At 42.7% G+C, this 17,610-nt stretch overlaps 1 protein-coding gene across 4 annotated transcripts in view; it reads left to right on the forward strand.

Annotated features, from left to right (window-relative positions):
* The window catches only part of cabin1 (calcineurin binding protein 1), a 563,877-nt gene that overhangs the window by 183,906 nt on the left and 362,361 nt on the right, over positions 1–17,610 (forward strand). The window lies entirely within an intron of this gene.

Raw genomic sequence — 17,610 nt, forward strand, 5'->3', positions numbered from 1 at the left:
TATGGCTGCTGTCTAGCTTCTTAAAATGATGGGAATGAGATTTCTTTGCAGTGCTTGCTTGGATTGTTGATGGCTTCTTTAAGTGTTTGCTGCTTTGCTTGCATTTGTATGAAGTGCAGTTTGGCTGCATTCAGTGCCATTAAAAGAAATATTCTAGCAAAATAAGCTTGCACTGAATGATGCCACACTAGCCCTTGCTTCTGGTTCTCTGGCTTAGGCCTCAAAATACTTTACTTTCATAAAACACAGCAGGTACCCATTACAATAGTTTTGTGGTGATTCCTGCAGACTTAATTTGAATTAAAACAGAATTTATATGCTGCAGTTATTTTAGCCACTTGCGCATGCTTTGTGTTTGCTATTTTCCGATTCTGTGACTTTTATTGTTATTTTTGGGCTTTTGCTGATTTCAGAATCCAAAAGTGCCAAGCAATGAACATGTCCAGAGAGAGAGAGTCTTGCCATAAAATTCTTGGCATTCTGAGAATGCTGAGTACTTCATCCTTAACATCTTGAGTGATTACCTTGACATTAAACTCAAACTTAATCAGACCAATCATATAAACAGAGCAGGTCAGAGGTTGGGCATTCATTGATTTACCTACTGACACCCTAAAGCCATTTGCAAATCATCAAAGCAAAGATCAAGGCGGAATCACAATTGAAATAAGAATCAAATTTATCATTGCTGACATATGTTGTGAAATTTGTTTTGTGGCAGCAGTGTAGTACAAAAAATGCAAAAGAGGAATGAGGAAGTGGTGCTTGTGGGTTTATGGAGCTTTTAGAAATCTGATGGCAGAAAGGAAGAAGCTGTTCCTAAAACATTGAGTTTGGGGATTCAGGGTCCTTTACCTGGTAGAAATGTGGAGAGGGCAGGTCCTGGATGGTGAGGGTCTTTAATGACGGATGCCTCCCTCTTGAGGCATCATCTCTTGAAGATTTTCTCAATTGTGAATAAATTGGATGAATTCGTGGTACAATTAGAGATTGTTCGGTGCGATGTTTTGCTCATCAGTGGGTCAATTGCACCTGTGGTGGAGATAGCTGAGTCTGTAATCCTTTGCATCCTGTTGATCCTGTGCATCGGAGCTTCTGTACCAAGCAGTGATGCAACCAGTCAAAATGCTCTCCACTGTATATTTGTGGAAATTTGCTAGAGTCTTTGGTGATAAACCAAATCTCAAACTCTGAATGAAGCAGAGGAGTTGGTGTGTGTTCTTCATGATTGCATCAATGTGTTGGGCCTAAGGTAGATCCTCTAAGATTGTTGATATCGAGGAACTTGTAGTGCTCATCTTTTCCACTAGTGACCCCTCAATAAAGACTGGTGTGTGTTCTTCTGACTTCCCCTTTCTGAAGTCCGCAGTCATTTTCTTGGTCATGCTAGCATTCAGTGCAAGGTTCTTGTGACACCACTGTTGTACACCTCATCACCAGCCAAGATTCTGCCAGTAACAGTGGTGTCATTAATGAATTTATAGATGGTGTTTGAGCTAGCCACACAATCTTGAATATAGAAAGAGAAGAACAATGGGTAAACACACATCCTTGACTGTCAGCAAGAAGATGTTATTATTGATTTGCCCTGACTGTGGTTTCCTGAGGAGATTGAGAATCCAGTTGCAGAAGGCATAATGGGCCAGCTTTTGAAGCTTGTTGATTAGTACTGAGGGGATGATGGCATTAAATACAAAACTATCAATAAGCAGGAGCCTGACTTATGTTTTGCTGTTGTCTGGGTGCCCCAAAGCCGAGTAGAGAGCCAGTGAGATTGCGTCCACTGTAGGTCTATTGTGGCAGAAGGCAAATTACAACATGTTCAGGCCTTTGCTCAGGCAGGAGTTAATTTTTGCCAGAGAATTTCATCGCAGTACATGTTGGGCTACTGGGTAAATCAAGGTTCATGCCATCAGGTTGCAGGTTACCCAGACAATATGAGCTGTTCACCTACTCTGAGACCAGTCTCATGGAGCGGGGTTAGGAATTAAAGTGGGAAATTCTGATCTTGGCGGATGGAGTGCAGGTGCTTGATAAAGTGATTCCTCAATTTTCATCAGGTTTCACCAATGTAGCGTCAATGGTAGACAATCCCAATAGGTTTGCAGGTGAAGTGTTGCCTCATCTGGAAGGATGTTTTGGGGTCCTGGTTGACAGTAAAAGAGAAGGTAAATGGGCATGTGCAGCATTTTCTGACCCTTGAAGGGGTATGTGTCAGGAGTGAGATTACTGGCGAAGGATGAATGGACAAGGGAATCATGGAGAAAGTGATCCCTGTGGATAGGGGAGGGTGGGTGGGAGGGGATAAAGGTGTATTTGGGGTAGGGTCCCATTGAAGATTGTGGAAGTTGATGAGTTGAATGCAGAGGGTCGTGGAGTGGTAGGGGAGGCAGTGGGAAGATGGGGTGAGTGTGGATGTTTGAGAAATAGAGGAGGAAATAGAGAGAAATAAATGAGCGCAGTGTCAATAGTGGAGGAAGGGAAACCCAGTTCTGTATGCTTGTTTAGGGCAGTTACTTATCCAGCCAGGCTGCAGGCATATGGGAATTTGCAGTTATCCCTCCGGGTCACCATCTTAAAATACTTCCTTCATTGTTGTTCGAGCTAAATTCTGGACTGTTGTTCCATACAACTGAAGGAACTTTCACCAAAGTGCATACACCAGTTCAAGAAAATAGCTGGTTCTCAAGATCAATTTAGGAAGGGCAATGCTTGCCAAACCCACATTCATGCTTAGGGTTATCAAAGAGTGAGTAGTTTGGCTATTACTTAAACATATTTAATTGGTTATATTAACTGCTAATAATTAATTAGCACAGGGGAAGGTAATTGCAGAGATTTTGCCCTAAAGTATTTTTTGAATGTTTGAGTAACTTTTCAGTTGAAGTTCAGAATTGTAATAAAATGTGATTCCCTATTGACATTGACAGAGAATTATTGTAGAATTTGGCTTTATTCTTCAATTACTGAATTCTATTCTCAAATGTTAAAGGCTTTTGGCTACTTGTGTATCTTGGTTAAAAGAGTTGGTTTGCATGTATATGGATTTTATTTTGAATAAATTCAATTTCTGTAAATATTTCCATCCAAGGCTAATTTGCAGGGGCAGAAACAGTTTGGCAGAAGTTGTGTTGACTGAGGCAAATCAAGAGCTATTTGAAATCAGAAGTGGATATGCAGTTCTCTCATTTTTAGTCTTATTAGTGCTGTAAAAGTGACGAGTTTAATCAGTGCTGGAGGGAATTTGCAATAATTGTGTATCTGCCTGAACAGAATTTTTGCAGTCCTAGTTGGAAACTAGAGAGTTTTTGGCTTCCAATCTTTGATTTAATTGTAATTGCCTCCTTTAAATTTTGTGATTTCATTGCCTTTGGTGTAAGGTATTTAGAAATAATTAATATTAATTTGATCAGGTGTTGGCCATACTCTACAGTGATGTTGGCATTGGAAAGAAAACTTGAGGCTGGAAACTGCAGTGTATTTACCAGGTCAGATTGATTTTAGGCAAATTTATCATGATTGAACATACAGTGCCATTTACTCTTCTCCCATGCCCACCCAAGTTGGACCCTTCTTTATGGTCCAGTCTTCGCTAAAGAAGCATCTGTAATGGCATTTCAACATTTGTTCCTGGACAGATAGCACAGATATGCCAGTGATTATCAACTTTATACCATTTCAATCCTAGACAGTTTGTTTCTTTGCCATAGTTTCTGCCTATTGGCACCCTATACCAAAAAATGGGCTAATAGAGGATCACAGTGGGTCAGGCAGCATCAATGGCAGGAACTGGACAATCAGTGATTCAGGTTGAGACCCTTCATCTGGACTGAAAGAGTAGAGAGGACATAGCCAGTATAAAGAGGGGAAAAATGAGGAGTGGGGCAAGAGCTGGTAGATAATAGGTGACTGGTAATCAGCAAATTATTATCCCATATACTAAGATACAGTGAAAAACTTTGTTTTGTATGCCATGCGTACAGATAATTTCAACTTGGGTACATTGAGGTAGAGAAGCAGGGAAAACAATAATAATTTGGAGAATGTAGTGTTATGGTTACAGAAAAGGTAAACTGCAGTAAGACAATAAGCTGCAAGGCCTATGACCTGGTCTAGAGAGCATCTTTAATTTGGGACAGATCCATCGAGAGTCTTATAACAACGAGATAAAAGCGGTCCTTGGGTCTGGTGCTGTGTGTTTTCAAACAATAGTACCTTCTGCCTGACGGAAGTGGGGGAGAAAGAGAATTGACTGGAGTGGGCGAGGTCCTTGATTATGCTGAGTACTTTCCCAAGGCAATGGGAAGTATTGATAGGATCTATGGATGGGAGGATGGTTGTCATGATGAACTGAACTACAGTACTTGTAAAAAGTATTCAACACCCCCCTTGGAAGTTTTCATGTTTTATTGTTTTACAACATGGAATCACAGTGGACTCTGATCAACAGAAAAAAGATGCTTTTGTGTCAAAAGTTTAAAAAAAAATATGTCTACAAAGTAATAAAAATTAATTACAAATATAAAACACAAAATAATTGTTTGCATAAGAATTCACCCCCTTTAATATGACATACCAAATCATCACTAGTGCAGCCAATTGGTTCTAGAAGGCACATAATTAGCTAAATGGAAATCTCCATGTACAGTCAAGGTGTTTCAACTGATTGTAGTTAAAATACACCTGTATCTGTAAAGTCCAGCTGCTGGTGAGTCAGTATCCTGGCAAAAACTACACCACGAAAACAAAAGAATATGCCAAGCAACCCTATGAAAAATAAGGTAGTGGGGGAGGCTACCATGAGACCTATGATAGTTCTGGAGGAGTTACAAGCTTCAGTGGATGAGATGAGAGAGACTGGGTTGCTTCACCAGTCAACAGATGTTGACTGGGTGCTTCACCAGTTGCAGCTTTATGGGAGAGTGGCAAAGAAAAAGCCACTGTTTGAAAAAAGCTCACATGAAATCTCAACTAGAGTTTGCCAGAAGGAATGTGGGAGACTGAAGTCAGTTGGAAGAAGGTTCTATGGTCTGATGAAACTAAAACTGAGCTTTTTGGCTATCAGACTAAACAGTACACATAATCAAAAACACATCATCCTTGCCATGAAGTTGGTGGTGACTGAATCATGCTGTGGGGATGCTTCACTGCAGCAGGCCCTAAAAGGCTTGTGAAGGTAGAGGGCTAAATGAATGCAGCAAAACACAGGGAAATCCTGGAGGAAAGCCTGATGTAGTCTGCAAGAGAATGGTGATTTGGGAGAGGATTTGTTTTCCAGCAAGACAATGACCCCAAGCATAACGCCAAAGCGACATAGGAACGGATTAAAAACAACAAAGTTAATGTCCTAGAGTGACCAAGTCGAAGTTCATGCCTCAATCCAATTGAGAATTTGTGGCTGGACTTGAAAAGGCTGTTCACTTATAATCTCCATGCAATCTGTCAGAGCTTGAGCAGTTTTGTAAAGAAGAATTGGGAAAAAAAGCAGGGTCCAAATGTGCAAAACTGATGAGACCTTTCCACATAGACTTGAGGCTGTAATTGCTGCCAAAGTTGCATCCACTGAATACTGACCTGAAATAATTCATCAATTATTTTGTGTTTTATATTTGTAATTAATTTTTGTAGAGATCTGTTTTCACTTTGACACAAATTCTTTTCTGTTGATCAGTGTAAAAAAAAGTCAAATTAAATCCACTGTATTTCAATGTTGTAAAACAATAAAATATGAAAGCTTCCAAGTGAAGTTTTATAGGCACTGTATATCCACAGCTCTATGTAGGTAGATCCAAGTGTGGAAGAGTTGACTGACTCTAAGGTGGGGGATGTAGAGATCAAAATAGAGGCTTGGAGATGTTAAGTGGAGCAATGTGGGATATGGAATATGATGAGAAAGGAAGGTGAAAAGTGGAACCAGAGAAGTTGAGGGATGGAGAGGATGGGGGAGAATATGGATGATGGGAAGAAAATGGGTGCTAGGAGGTTGGAGTCGTGATTTGGATAGAAAGGGTTTGTGAGGGGACCTAGGTAGATCAGTAGGAGAGAGAAAGGACAAAGAGGGAGTGGGCTAACAAAAGCTGAACTATTCAGTCTTGGTGTTGGTCTTTGTTGTACTGTTTCTATCTTTCTATGTTGACCATTGTCTAGTTGAACTAAACCATTAACAACATTTGTCGAGTTTCATTCAGAGGACATTATTAATAGATCACTTTATCACCAGATCATCTCCTTTGAATTCCATGTTGCTGTTGAGCTCTGACCCTCTTTTAATTTTTTTTTTAACTGAAATTCCCAATAGTGCCTTTGATACCTTGGATTTGACTATGTATTTAAATACTGTCAAGTCAGACGACTGATTTTCCTCTCTCCCTTAGCTTGAACTCATTTATATCAATGGCGCCAATCTTTGCTGGATCCCCTCTCCATCCCAGTTATTTGCTTGCTTAAAATGTCTCTGGTCTTACAAAGGCATGTTTTTAAAATTCTCCTCCTTGTTTTAAGGTCTTCCCATGATCCTCTGCCTTTTCTTTTATCTGCCCTAACACACAACCATCCACAGTTTCTAATTCCCATCTACGTCTGGACTCTCGACTCAACCATTCGCCACCTGATGCCAAGACTTTGAATTGAGAGTTGCTCCCCCTAGACCTCTCCATGTCTCTTTTTAATATATTCCGTAAGGTCCACCTCAGTGATCATTTCCTGATATTGCCTTAGGTGGTGGTGTCACTTTTGTTTGACAGTGCACCTGTGAAGTACTTTGAAAAGCTTTTCTGTTTTAAAAGAATTAGATAGATAAAAGCAGCAGTGGTAGATGCCTGGTTTTAGTGAATTGCCAGGATTGGCTTGGCTGGCTGTGGAACTTTAGGCCTTAAGATGTGGAAATGATTTGGCATGAAAGAGGAAGCAGTTTGTTGGGGATAGATTTACTTTAATAGTTTAATTGAGGGTAGAGGTTATGGTCAGTTTTTGATGGTGTGGTGCTTTCATCATGAAACCTTCAGAGACAAAATGCAAGATCAGGACCGCTTTGCCCACTCAACTCCTGCGCTGATGGCTTCAGCGATGGTCTTCAGGACCTGATCATGCCTCCATCGGTACCGTCCCTCACAAAGTGCCCTTGTGCAGCTGCTGAGGATATACTCCAGGGTCCCTCACTTGGAGCACAGTGGGCATGCAGATGTCTGCCTTGCCCCATGTGTACAGGTTTTATGGGCTTGGAAGCACATCATATACTGCCTGGATAAGAAATTGGATGTGGTGTGCTTTGGCTTTCCAAAGCTCAGCCCAGTTCACTTTCTTCTCAAGCGCATTCTCCCATCTTGTCCAAGCTCCCTGTTGCTTCATTCCCACTGCCTTTCAGATTCTCCTCTCCTCCACTGCTGCTCTCAGCTCCTCCTGAATTTAGGTGGCGCCTTTCCTTCCCTCTGATGGTGTCCATTTGGGGAGTTGGAAAGGATCCTAGCCCAGCTCGGCCTCGTGTGACCACTCCTACCAGCCTCCTGTGACGCAACCTTGCCGCAGCTTCCTGAACAGCTTCCTCTGCCCTCCACTTCCTGCTAGTCCTCACTTGTATCCCCACTCTAGCCACCTTCGGATCACTTGAGTCCCTGTACTGTACCACTTCTTTGGCTCTTGTTACCTTGAATTCTTCCTCCAGGGATTTGAAGGTCTGTTGCAGTTGTGGTGTCCATAGAGTGCAATGCTGCTCAGGCTCTTTGGCCGCCCTAGCCATCTCCTGAGGTGGTTGCTAACCCTCCTCTCTAAGGTTTCGACTGTCAAGATCAGAACTGCATAGATGAGGAGGGACCACAGGATTCTGGGAAGAATGCCATGCTGATACACCCAGACTTTAAACTTCCCAGGTAGGCCAGACTTGTCCACAGATTTCAGCCAGCCATCTAACTTGGTGCAGGTCGACTGAATGGATGTCGTGTTCCTTAAAGAGCTGTCAAAAACCTTACCTAAGCTCTTGATTGGCTTTTCTGTGATGGTTGGGGTGGTTGTGCCTGCGATGTTGAACTGGAACTTAAGTCTGAGTTTACTAAGCAAGGGGTGCTTGCTGCTGGAGCTGACAGTCCCATGCGAAGATCGCTTGGAAGGAAGCTCTCCAAGTATGTAGGACTGGTCGGCAACTGTCAGCAGGCTGGATGGAGAGCGAGGTGTCTCCCAGTGGAGGTTGGTTGTAGGGGATTCGCAGCCCGTCCCTTAGCCAGAGCCTTCAGCAATTTGGGCATCGAGGGAGAGAGGACGAGGAGATCCTTCCGCAGGACCACTGATTCGGCAGAGAGGGCCTCAGGCTATGGCTCAAAAGGGGGGAGCCATGGAGTTATAAGTAGCTAGCCATCTGGACACAGGCTGGGGTCTGATCAGCCCTGGCTGGGTCACCTGGAGGAGGGTGTATGATGTTGAAAGACCTGAAACACCCGATGATTCATCACTGAAGATGTGTCCAGAGGCATCATTAGATATACATACACAGCAACAGCCATTAGACTTATGAAGATGTATGCTTTATTGCTCCACTGAAAGTTATGAGTCAGTAGTTAAACCATTACACAGACTGTAAAGCATTGTGATTGGTTTAAAGAATGAAGTGTGGAACAATTAGTGAACCAGTAATGGTTTGGGTAATGCATGCAATTCATTTACAGGTGAAGGAAGCACATTGAAGGAAAAGATGTAGAACACTGAAAACCTGAGAGGGTAAGCTCTCAGGAAGGCAGTGATTTCATAGGAAAATCGGTGCCTTTGAAAGGGAACTTTTTTCTTGTTTTGGGGAAAGTTAGCTATTGATTTCCATAAATCAATAATAGAAAAGACTTTAGAGCTGCATGTAATTAAATGGTGTTCTTTGCCTGTGCTTTCGGATTTGTGTTAGAAGCTATGAAGTACCTTCTGTTTGAGGGTAAGGTCTTTATTTTATTGCTACCCTCCCATAATAGCTTATGCTGTGAATATGCTCGCCCATGCTCTTTATTTGGTTCTATCATTAAATGGGAGGTTTCATTGATAAAATTAAGCCAATACACCTGTTACTGCTTTTGCAACTGCCTCTGTGCTTAAGGCACCCTCTACTGCTAAAACATTCAGCCACACATCTATCATCTTTGGGCTACATAGAACATAGAAAATCTACAGCACATTTCAGCCCCTTCGGCCCACAATGTTGTGCCGGCCTTGTAACCTACTCGAGAAGCTGCCTAGAATTTCCCTACAGCTCCACATATCTATCAAAGAGTCTTTTAAAAGACCTTTTTGTATCTGCCTCTACCACCTTTACTGACAGTGCATTCCATGCACTCACCACTCTCTGTGTGAAAAATCCTACCTCTGACATCCCTCTTGTACCTACTTTCAAGCACCTTAAAACTATGTCCCCTTATATTAGCCCTGAGGAAAACGCCTCTGGCTATCCACATGATCAGTGCCTCTCTCATCATCTATCAGGCCACCTCTCGTCCTCTGTCATTCCAAGGAGAAAAGGCCAAGTTCACTCAACCTATTCTCATAAGGCATACTTTCCAATCGAGGCAACATCCTTGTAAATCTCCTCTGCGCTCTCTCTATAGCATCTACATCTTTTCTGTGATGAGGTGACCAGAACTGAACACAGTACTCCAAGTGGGGTCTGATCAAGGTCTTGTATAGATGTAACATTACCTCATGGCTTTTGAACTCAATCCCATGGTTGATGAATACCAACATCCCATACGCCTTCTTAACAACACTGTCAACCTGCGCAGCAGCTTCGAGTGTCTGAAGGACATGGAACCCGAAATCTCACTGATCCTCCACACTGCCAAGAGTCTTACCATTAATATTATATTCTGTTTTCAAATTTAATCTACCAAAGTGAACCACTTCACACTTAACTTGGTTGAACTCCATCTGCCACTTCTCAGTTCAGTTCTGCATCCTATAGTTGTCCTGCTGTAACCTCTGACAACCCCCCAAACTAATCTACCTTTCTACTTCCTCATGCAGGTCATTTATAAAAATCACAAAGAGAGGTGACCCAGGACAGATGCCCCGGAACACCACTGGTCACCATTCTCCATGCAGAATAAGAACCATCCACAATCGCCCTTTGCCTCTATGGGGAATCCACAATTCTGGATCCACAAAGCAAGGTCTCCTTGGATTCATACCGCCCCACTTACTGAATGAGCCTGGCATGGGGAACATTATCAAATGCCTTACTGAAATCCGTATACACTACATCCACTGCTCTACCTTCATTAGTGTGTTTTGTTACATCCTCAAAGAATTTAGTCGGGTTCATAAGACATGACCTGCCCTTGACAAAGCCATGCTGACTATCCCTAATTGGATTATGTCTCTCCTAAATACTCATAAATCCTGCCTCTCAGGATCTTCTCCAACAACTTGCCCACCACTGGTCTATAACTTCCTGAGTTATCTCTACTCCCTTTCTTGAACAAGCAAACAATGTTTACAACCTTCCAATCCTCTGGTAATTTTCCTGTACCTATTGATAATGCAAAAATCATCACCAGAAGCTCAGCAATCTCCTCCCTCACTTCGCACAGTAGCCTGGGGTATATTTCATCCAGTTCTGATGACTTGTATAACTTAATACCCTTCAAAAGCTCCAGCACATCCTCTTTCTTAATGGCTTTGCACTCAAGCATTTCAGTCCACTTTAAGCCATCCCCATGATTGCCAAGGTCCATTTCACTGGTGAATACCAAAGCAAAGTATTCATTATTTACCTCTGCTACCTCCTCCAGCTCCAAGCATGTGTTTCCACTCCCACTCCTGATTTGTCCTATACTCACACTGCTCATCCTCTTGCTCTTTACATACTTGTAGAATGCCTTGTGGGGTGGGGGGGGGGGGGGTCCTTAATCCTGTTGGCCAAGGTCCCTTCTGGCTCTCTTAATTTCATTCTTCAGCTCCTTCCTGGCACCCTAGTAATTTTCTGGAGCTCTAAAGGTACTTAGTTTCTTGAACCTTCTCTTCTTAACTAACAGCTTTTCTTCTTAACTAGATATTCTACATCCTTTGTACCCCATGGTTCTTTTACCCTTCCATCCTTTCCCTGCCTCAATGGAACTTACCTATGCAGAATACCATGCAGATGTTCTCTGAATATTTGCCACATTTCTGCTGTGCATTTCCCTGATAACATTTGCTCCCAATTTGTTCCCAAGTTTCTGCCTAATAGCATCATATTTCCCCCTACCCCAATCAAATGTTTTCCCAAATTGTCTGCTCCTATCCCTCTCCAGTGCTATGGTAAAGGAGTTAGAGCTCCAAAATACTCTTCCACCGAGAGATCTGATACCTAACCAGGTTGATTTCCCAAAACCAGATCTCCTCTAGTTGACTTATTGTGTCAGGATATCTTCCTGAACACACCTAACCAACTCCACCCCATCTAAACCACTTGTGATAAGGAGACGCCAGTCAATATTAGAAAAGTTAATATCATGCCTTCATCAATCACAGAATTGAATTTAGGAACCAAGAGGTAATGTTGCAGCTATATAGGACCCTGGTCAGACCGCAGCTGGAGTACTGTGCTCAGTTCTGGTCACCTCAGTACAGGAAGGATGTGGAAACCATAGAGAGGTTGCAGAGGAGATTTACAAGGATGTTGCCTGGATTGGGGAGCATGCCTTATGAGAATGTGAACTTGGCCTTTTCTCCTTGGAGCGACGGAGGATGAGGGGTGCCCTGATAGAGGTGTATAAGATGATGAGAGGCATTGATTGCGTGGATAGTCAGAGCTTTTTCCCAGGGCTGAAATGGTTACCACAAGAGGACACAGGTTTAAGGTGCTGGGGAGCAGGTACAGAGGAGACATCAGGGATAAGTTTTTTTACTCAGAGAGTGAGTATGTGGAATGGACTGCCAGCAATGGTGATGGAGGCAGATATGATAGGGTCTTTTAAGAGACTTTTGGATAGGTACATGGAGCTTAGAAAAATAGAGGGCTATGGGTGACCCTAGTCATTTCTAAGGTTCGGATATGTTTGGCACAGCTTTGTGGGCTGAAGGGCCTGTATTGTGCTGTAGGTTTTCTATGTTTCCATCACCCATCACAACAACCCTATTACTGTGATTCCAGAATCTGCCTTCCTATCTGTCCCTCAAGTCTCTGTTCCTATTTGGGGGGGGGGGGTCTATTAAAAACATCTAATAGAGTTATTGTCCCCTTCTTGTTTCTGACTTCCACCCACAATGACTCAGTGGATAATCCCTCCATGACTTCCTCCTTTTCTGCAGCCATGACACTATCTCTGATTAGCAGTGCCACACCCCGACCTCTTTTGCCTCCCTCCCTGTCTTTTTTGGACCATCTAAAGCCTGGCACACTCAGCAGCTGTTCCTGGCCCTGAGTCATGTGAGTCTTTGTAATGGCCACAACATCATAGTTTCTCTCTGTAATGGCCACAACATAATCGTTCTTTAAGCTTTTTCACTGGATCTTGTCCTGAGGTAACCAACACTGATTTCTTATCACCTGGACAATATGTGTCCTTTAAATTCAAAATCAATAAACTCAGTGAATTGCCTAAATCCAATTCCTATTTCCACATCGTTGTATGCAGAGTTTGCTTTAAGTTTTTGGCTTTGGCTCCCTTTCAATTTCTTTCTCTAAATCCCTTTGCTTTGTGACTGTACACTTCAAGATGCTAGCTTACTTCACTCCTTCAAAGCTACTTGCAGAATCTTTACCGTAGTTCAACCCACCCCACCCAGTCACATCTCAGTGTTCTGTATAAATTTCACACATTGGGAAGTTATGTAATGTTTATTGGTGGTACTGGACATAGTCCATTTATTATGTTGCTTTTCCCAACCTGTAGCCTAATGATCATTTTAATACAATACTTTGTTTTCTTTGCTGTGTTACATACAATTCTTATTCTTCTAACCACCAGATGTAAGTTCCACTTTTTCTACTGTGAATGCAATATTATGAACCAAAACTGGATCTTTTCAACCCCAATTCTATTCAGTTAACATCACATTTACCACATGGTTAGCATGAACATTCCCATGTCTGTTTTTTAAAAAATTTTATCATCTAGCTTGTCAGTTTAACAATATTGCATATAATTCCATCTATTTTCCTGCTTTCTCCCTTCACGTTCTCCTGCTCTTTATTTACCATGTTTGTTTCCTCATATTCTTTGCAGGCTTGTGAAACACAGGCTTGGTGCTGTCATTCTGCTGTGTCCTTGTTTGCCTGTTTCTTTACTCTTTTCTACATTGCTGGTTCCAGTACTATTGGCCCAGATTTAAAACCCTCACCCAGTTTGCTCAATGAAAAGGGAAAACAAACTTGCTGTTTTAAAGCTGTATCTCAAGCAATTTAGGTTTTGATGTTTGTACTTTTGCTTTTCCACAGCATTCAGTTCTGGATACATATACAGTACACATTAAATGTATACAACAAAATAATGGGTTTGTTTTCCCAATTCAGTATGAGTATCAGTTACATTGTAATATTGTGTTATCAAACTTATTGTATGATACAGTATATCAGAATCAGGTTTAACATCATTGGCATATGTTGTGAAGTTTGTTAACCTTGTGGTAGCAGTACAATGCAATACACGATGAATGTAGAAAAAACTGAATTAAAGTAATTCATTGTATATTAAATAGGTAGTCAAAAAATAGAAATAAATAAAAAAGGAGCGAGTTCATGTTCATGGGTTCAATGTGATTTAGAAATCGATAGCAGAGGTTCTTGAACCATTGATCAGGCTTCCGTACCTCCTCCTTGGTGGTAACAATGAGAATGGGACATGTCCTGGATTGTAGGGTGGGTCCTTAATGATGCTGCCTTCCTGAGACACCACCCCTTGAAGATATCTTGGATACTATGGAGGCTGGTACCCATGATGGAGCTGACTAATTTTACAACTTTCTGCAACTTATTTTGATCCTGTGCTGTAGCCCCCCCCCCCACCCCCATACCAGATGCTGATGCAGCCAATCAGAATGATCTCCACGGTATATCTGTAGACGTTTTTGAGTGTTTTAGGTGATAAACCAAACCTTTCAAAATCCTAATGAAGTCTGGCCACTGTCTTGCCTCTTTATAGCTGCATCAATGTGTTGTGACCAGGTTAGGTCCTCAGAAATATTGACACCCAGGAACTTGAAATTGCTCATTCTCTCCACTTCTGAATCCTCTGAGGATTGGCCTTTATCGCCTCATTCTACCTGTTATGAAGTCCACAATCAGCTGTTTGGTCTTACTAACATTGGGTGTAAGTTTGTTGCTATGACACCAGACAACTAGCTGCTTTATCTTGATCCTGAACGCCCTCTCATCACTGTCTTATATATTTATGAACATCTCATATGTTTAAACACAAAGTATACTGCAGATGCTGTGGTCAAATCAACACATACAAACAAGCTGGATGAACTCAGCAGGTCAGGCAGCATTGGTTGAAATGAGCAGTCAACGTTTCGGGCCGAGACCCTTCATCAGGACTGTAGAAGAAGGGGGCAGGGACCCCATAAAGAATGTGGGGGGAGGGTGGAAATCCAATCAGAGGAAAGATCAAGGGAACTTTCACTGCTAAGGACATCTTTCCCTCTCTTACCCTCTCTGCTTTTCGCAGAGATCTTTCCCTCTGTGACTGCCTGGTCCACACGTCCCTCTCCACAGATCTCCCACCTGGTACTTATCCCTGTAAGCGCAAGTGCTACGCCTGTCCCTACACCACCTCTCTTACCACCATTCAGGGCCCCAAACAGTCCTTCCAGCTGAGGCAACACTTCACTTGTGAGTCTTTTGGGATATTGTATCCGGTGCTCCCGGTGTGGCCTCCTCTACATTGGTGAGTCCTGACACAGATTGGGGGACCGCTTCATCGAGCACCTCTGCTCCATCCGCAACAACAGACAGGATCTCCCGGTTGCCACCCACTTCAACTCTGCTTCACGTTCCCATTCGGTTATGTCCATACATGGCCTCCTCTACTGCCATAATGAGGCCAAACTCAGGTTGGAGGAGCAACACCTCATATACCGTCTGGGTAGTCTCCAGCTCCTTGGTATGAACATGGAATTCTCCAACTTCCGGTAATTCCCTCCCTCTGCCTTTCCCCATCCCACTTTCACTCTGTCTCCTCTTCTAGCTGTCTATCACCTCTCTCTTGATTCTGCTTTCTACTACCCATAGTGCTTTCCCCTTAGGTTCCTTCTTCACCTCTCCTGCCTATCCCCTCCCTGCTTCCCCTCCCCCACCCCTTGATCTTTCCTTTGATTGGATTTCCACTTTCCCCCCACCTTCTTTATGGGGCCCCTGCCCCCTCCTTCTTCAGTCCTGACGAAGGGTCTCAGCCCGAATTGTTGACTACTCATTTCAACGGATGCTGCCCAACTTGCTGAGTTCATCCAGCTTGTTTGTATGTGTTCATATATTTAAACCTTTGTGCTATTATACTATTTTTGATTCTTTTTATCTTTTTGTGTTTTTTTTTTAAATTTCAACCAAGTTTTATAAGCTGTACACTGGCAAGTATTTAAGAGAAAAGTGAAGAGAATAACATTTTCATTTTGATGCAAGTATGTCTTTTTATTTTTCTACTTCCCACTGCAAAACTGGATATTCTCAGTTCAGGTGTAGCTTTTCTGATGAGGGAGAAGATTTCATGTTTTTACATTATTTACTAGCATTTTAACAATAGAAAAAACTAGGCTTAATTTTACCAGTTAGTTTAGCAGATAGTTAAACTGTGCCAGTTGATAAATGACCACTGATTATCACGTTGGACTTCTTTTATACTGCAGTATGCCAGTCAATTTCAGGTTCTTGCTCTTCTAATGTGTTTTAAAGATTGTGTTTATACTAGAGTGAACTATGTTCCCCTGCGATCAGTATAGACCATAAGATATAGGAGCAAACTTAAGGCAATTTGGCCTATCGATTCTGCTCCACCATTTCATCATGGCTGATCCAATCTTTCCCTGAGCCCCAATCTCCTGCCTCTTCCCCATCCCCCCCACCGTATCCCTTCACGCCCTGACCAATCAAGAACCTACCAACCTCTGTCTTAAATATGCATAATGACTTGGTTTCCACATCTGCCTGCGGCAAAGAATTCCACAGATTCACCATTCTCTGGCTAAAGAAATCCTTCCTTATCTCAGTTCTAAAAGGACATCCCTTGATTCTGAGACTGTTTCCTCTGGTCTTAAACTCTCCCATCATAGGAAACATCGTCTCCACATCCACTCTATTAAGGCCTTTCACCATTCTCTAGGTTTCAATGAGGTAACCCCTCATTCTTGTGAATTCCAGCAAATACAGACCCAAAGCCATCAGACGTTCTTCATGTGACAAGCTTTTCAATCCTGGAATCATTTTTGTGAACTTTCTTTGAACTCTGACCAGTTTCAGCACATCCTTTCTAAGATTAGGGGCCCAAAATGGCTCACAATACTCCAATTTAGGCCACACTGGTGCTTTATAAAGTTTCAGCATTACATCCTTGCTTTTATATTCTGGTCCTCCTGAAATGAATTCTAACATTGCATTGGCCTTCCTCACAACAGACTCAAGCTGGAAAATTTACCTTTAGGGAATCCTGCACAAGGACCCACTAGTCCCGCATGACCACACATTTATTGGTACTGTATTTCATCTGCCACTTTTTTGCCCATTGTTCTAATCAAGGCTACTTGTCTTTCCACCTATCTTAATATCGTCAGCAGACTTTGCAACAAAGCCATCAATTCCATCATCCAAATTATTGACAAATAACATAAAAAGAATCGGCCCCAACACAGACCTCTGTGGAACACCACTAGTCACTGGCAGCAGGCCAGAAAAGACACCCTTTATTCCTACTCTTTGCCTTCTGCCAGTCAGCCACTGCTTTAATGGATGGATGGCATCCATTAGCCTCGCCTGGAAAGTCTTTCTTTAGTCTCTTCAGGGCCCAGGCCTGGGCAAGGTTGTATGGAAGACAGGCAGTTGCCCAAGCAGCAAGTCTCCCCTCTCCACGCCACTAATGTTGTCCAAGGGAAGGGCAAGGGCCGATACGGCTTGGCACCAGTGAGGTCACAGGAGTTAGCAGAGTGAGGTTGAAAGCAACGTCGGACTGCCTTAGGGACTCCAGCTCTGAATTTGTCCTCAGGGTTTACTCCCGAAGCTTTTCCCATGATTGGGTATGGCCGTAAGGCAGCAGAGGTTTGAAATCAGAGTTTTCCCTCTCTTAAATGGACTGTCTTCCCAAGCTGATGAGCTCCATCTACCAGAAGCACTGGTTTTAAGGTGCCAGGACCTGCCTTCGTCTCTTTTTCTGTCAGTAGAAACAGTTCCACCGGGCTTAGAGGCTAAGCCACACGAGAAGGCCAGGAGTTGGACTTGGTTGTCAGCGGCTATTTGAGGCGCATGCAGTGAGGGGCACTTTTAGGTAGTGGGAGCTTGTCTTCACTACCTCTGCTCGGCTTTCCAACCTTGGAATCATGCTTTAATAATGCTAGAATCTTTCCCGTAATATCATGGACTCATAGTTTGTTAAGCAGCCTCGTGTGGCACCTTATCAAAGGCCTTCTGAAAATCCAAGTGGACATCAACTGATTCTCTATTGTCTATCCTGCTTGTCA

The sequence above is a fragment of the Hypanus sabinus genome, chromosome 10 (assembly GCF_030144855.1).
Source record: "Hypanus sabinus isolate sHypSab1 chromosome 10, sHypSab1.hap1, whole genome shotgun sequence".
Classification (NCBI taxonomy): domain Eukaryota; kingdom Metazoa; phylum Chordata; class Chondrichthyes; order Myliobatiformes; family Dasyatidae; genus Hypanus; species Hypanus sabinus.